This window comes from Ceratina calcarata, unplaced genomic scaffold (genome assembly GCF_001652005.2).
Source record: "Ceratina calcarata isolate Rehan_Ccalc_2016 unplaced genomic scaffold, ASM165200v1 scaffold1894, whole genome shotgun sequence".
Lineage (NCBI taxonomy): Eukaryota > Metazoa > Arthropoda > Insecta > Hymenoptera > Apidae > Ceratina > Ceratina calcarata.
The window spans coordinates 3,483-7,691 of record NW_017140447.1 but is presented as its reverse complement, the minus strand read 5'-3'; the positions used below and the strand labels follow the sequence as shown (position 1 = coordinate 7,691).

Below are 4,209 nucleotides of genomic sequence, written 5' to 3'. Positions count from 1 at the left end.
TTTAATATTTTTAATAGATAATATTAATATCCTATTTTTCTTAAATATGAGAAGACGACATTACTTATGAGTTACTTTCACGTTGAACACACTATGAAAGATGGGAAAAAATGTTGAACAGCAGTAATAACAAGACAAAGATTTATTATAATTATTATTATATTCACGCCGTTCATTTGTATATGTACATTAGTGACATTAAAATAGAATCGCTCTTCGAGGTCGCAACCCGTTTTTGTGAGTACTCCGACAATTGTGATGAATTCCTCATTTCTGATGCATCTTGTCGAATCAGCTTTAGCATCACGTTAAAGAAAGAGAAATCAAAGTCATTTTATAAATTCATAACTACAGTTTGTTTGCTTTCTACATCACAGAGGAAATTATGCTGAAGTACACGTTAGAGGGACACGTTTGTGAGATAGAAAGTGAAGTATCATTTCATCTTTCAGACACAGATAAGAAATTTTATGCTCCCTAAGTTTCATCACTTTAATGTCCGAACACTTACCCATTCTATTTATTAATTTTACAAATCTACGAGGACACGAAAGTGATATCGTTTGTTTCTCCTTTGTTATCTCGCAACGAAACGATGCACAATTTCGATGTAACTGAACAATCCCTTGATCAATCATTATTCATATTCGCCATTTATCATTGATCTGTAACTTGTGAAATCTTTATAATTTAGCCTAGCATGCACTCTTCACGTCTGCCTCTTTTTTTTAGAATACGATAGATTAGCGGTTTTGTTTACGTTGTTGTTGTATTGTAGCGGGACCAGACCCGTGAGGGAGATGTGGTGACGAATCAACCGAGAGGCCTAAATAAGGTAAGCCTATCCAGTATCAGTGGTTCTTAATCCTCTGACTTTACACAAATTCTGTGTACTTTATCTTATCCGTGATTAATACGTTAAAGTCTTTCCGTATTTCGTAACACGCCTACAACATACTAAATATAAATCTAATGAAGCAATGTACACGTTAATTAAATAAGTTTTTAATCTTCGTTTCTTAAATGTTTTATCTTTGTTAATGCCGTATTATTGTACACGTCTAGTAAAAGAACTATGTATTTTTCATTCCATGTTTGTCTACGTCTTATAAAAATTTTAAATTGCGCAGTACTATAAGACTGTGCGATATTTATCATTTTATTTAGAGTAAAAATATTATTGTGGATTAGCTTGTAGTTTCTGGTGGTTTACTCCAAAAATTCAAGAAACGGAAGAAGCTTCGTTTAATGACTGGAGGAAATGAGAACCATTGAAACGAACGATATTATTCGCCTTTCGATCATTTTCATACCGACTAATTGAACATCCTCATTCCTTCTCTCATCATTTCTAATTTTGTTTCTGCTCTTCGTACACGAATATATGCAACGGGAATCGCAGGTTTGTATATCAATTAAAAAGAAATATCACGCTTCGAAAATTGCCAAACTGAGTTCGCGACTATTACGAGCGCTTTTTCATTTAAAGCGATCTTAAAATGTAAGGATCAGTACGAATAAAGGAATCCTGAAGTAGACATGAAAATTGAAGATGTCAACATTTTTTAGAATATGTTTTCTATTCTTGAAGAATTATTCTCGCCCCTTCGATATTGAGAGTAACAAGAAAATATGTGTCAGATACCCTTTTTAAAGAACCTGTAAATTTTAATAAAATCAATGGTTTGCATTTTTTTCCCGTATATCGCCATGTTTGCGGAACAAAATTGGTCCAGTCAATACGACCTGAACACAAATTGTAAAACTGAGTAAAATAACATTTCTGTTCATATTCATTAAAGTAAAATAAACAGAAATTAATATATTTGTACAATACAGTTGAATGCAATAAACTTTTGATTTATTTAGCATCACGATGTGCAAGTACTTCTAAATTATCATTTTCTAGGAGATTCTTATCGAGCTAAGTTTTTTGTACACTTTGGAATTGGTGATCGTGGTAGGGAATTGAATTTATTGTTAAATGTTGTTAAATAGGAAGAAGAAAGCGACGAAGATGCGATTACGGCCCAACCGCAGGGCGGTCCACAGAATAGTTCGACGAACCAGCCAATTTTCGCTATGCCACCGCCGGCCGCCATGGCCGACGAGAATACAAATTTGAATAGCGGCGCTGAGAGAGTTATTTACACAACTGGTATTACGAGTACATAAATATTAATGCATGTTCTGCGGGTCACCATTTTTCTTATGTAGTTTTAGCCATATTTACATATTCCTCTTGTTTTTGACTTTTCTTTCTTCTGATCAACTACCGAGTAAAGTGGTGTCGCTCGATAACGCGCAACATAACTACGTAATGTATTGATACTGTTAGCTATTGCTTCGATTAATAATTTAATGGCTGTGCTGTGCGCACAATCTTTTATCCCGTATCTTTTCGAATCGTAGGCTTATTTACATAATTTAAAACTGATTGAGTAAGTTAAGGCTATAACTAAATTTTTTTTATCGCCACAATTTATACGCAATTTTAAGCAAACGTAGAGGATTGTATCTTGAGCAAATTATTAATAAAATTTTTTCATTGGATTACAATACATCGTAAATTGATCATGCAAATACACTGAAGTGTTTCAATAAAAAGAAAATTTGTTTCGTTGATGATGAAATCGACATATTTTGTATTAAAATAAATATGAGATTCAAATTCGGTACTATAAGACTGTGCGATATTTATCATTTTATTTAGAGTAAAAATATTATTGTGGATTAGCTTGTAGTTTCTGGTGGTTTACTCCAAAAATTCAAGAAACGGAAGAAGCTTCGTTTAATGACTGGAGGAAATGAGAACCATTGAAACGAACGATATTATTCGCCTTTCGATCATTTTCATACCGACTAATTGAACATCCTCATTCCTTCTCTCATCATTTCTAATTTTGTTTCTGCTCTTCGTACACGAATATATGCAACGGGAATCGCAGGTTTGTATATCAATTAAAAAGAAATATCACGCTTCGAAAATTGCCAAACTGAGTTCGCGACTATTACGAGCGCTTTTTCATTTAAAGCGATCTTAAAATGTAAGGATCAGTACGAATAAAGGAATCCTGAAGTAGACATGAAAATTGAAGATGTCAACATTTTTTAGAATATGTTTTCTATTCTTGAAGAATTATTCTCGCCCCTTCGATATTGAGAGTAACAAGAAAATATGTGTCAGATACCCTTTTTAAAGAACCTGTAAATTTTAATAAAATCAATGGTTTGCATTTTTTTCCCGTATATCGCCATGTTTGCGGAACAAAATTGGTCCAGTCAATACGACCTGAACACAAATTGTAAAACTGAGTAAAATAACATTTCTGTTCATATTCATTAAAGTAAAATAAACAGAAATTAATATATTTGTACAATACAGTTGAATGCAATAAACTTTTGATTTATTTAGCATCACGATGTGCAAGTACTTCTAAATTATCATTTTCTAGGAGATTCTTATCGAGCTAAGTTTTTTGTACACTTTGGAATTGGTGATCGTGGTAGGGAATTGAATTTATTGTTAAATGTTGTTAAATAGGAAGAAGAAAGCGACGAAGATGCGATTACGGCCCAACCGCAGGGCGGTCCACAGAATAGTTCGACGAACCAGCCAATTTTCGCTATGCCACCGCCGGCCGCCATGGCCGACGAGAATACAAATTTGAATAGCGGCGCTGAGAGAGTTATTTACACAACTGGTATTACGAGTACATAAATATTAATGCATGTTCTGCGGGTCACCATTTTTCTTATGTAGTTTTAGCCATATTTACATATTCCTCTTGTTTTTGACTTTTCTTTCTTCTGATCAACTACCGAGTAAAGTGGTGTCGCTCGATAACGCGCAACATAACTACGTAATGTATTGATACTGTTAGCTATTGCTTCGATTAATAATTTAATGGCTGTGCTGTGCGCACAATCTTTTATCCCGTATCTTTTCGAATCGTAGGCTTATTTACATAATTTAAAACTGATTGAGTAAGTTAAGGCTATAACTAAATTTTTTTTATCGCCACAATTTATACGCAATTTTAAGCAAACGTAGAGGATTGTATCTTGAGCAAATTATTAATAAAATTTTTTCATTGGATTACAATACATCGTAAATTGATCATGCAAATACACTGAAGTGTTTCAATAAAAAGAAAATTTGTTTCGTTGATGATGAAATCGACATATTTTGTATTAAAATAAATATGA

General features: G+C 33.2%; 2 long non-coding RNA genes across 2 annotated transcripts in view; both read left to right on the top strand.

Moving 5' to 3' along the window:
- Window positions 1-10: 10 nt before the first annotated feature.
- Window positions 11-2,559, top strand: LOC113463917 (uncharacterized). The gene is made up of 2 exons (XR_003388762.1): window positions 11-835; window positions 1,999-2,559. It is a non-coding gene; the product is annotated as an uncharacterized LOC113463917 (long non-coding RNA).
- Window positions 2,560-2,681: 122 nt separating this feature from the next.
- The window catches only part of LOC108621954 (uncharacterized), a 4,729-nt gene continuing 3,201 nt past the window's right edge, over window positions 2,682-4,209 (top strand). The window contains exon 1 of the long non-coding RNA XR_001916459.2: window positions 2,682-3,704. This is a non-coding gene — a long non-coding RNA (uncharacterized LOC108621954). The remainder of the gene's footprint in view (window positions 3,705-4,209) is intronic.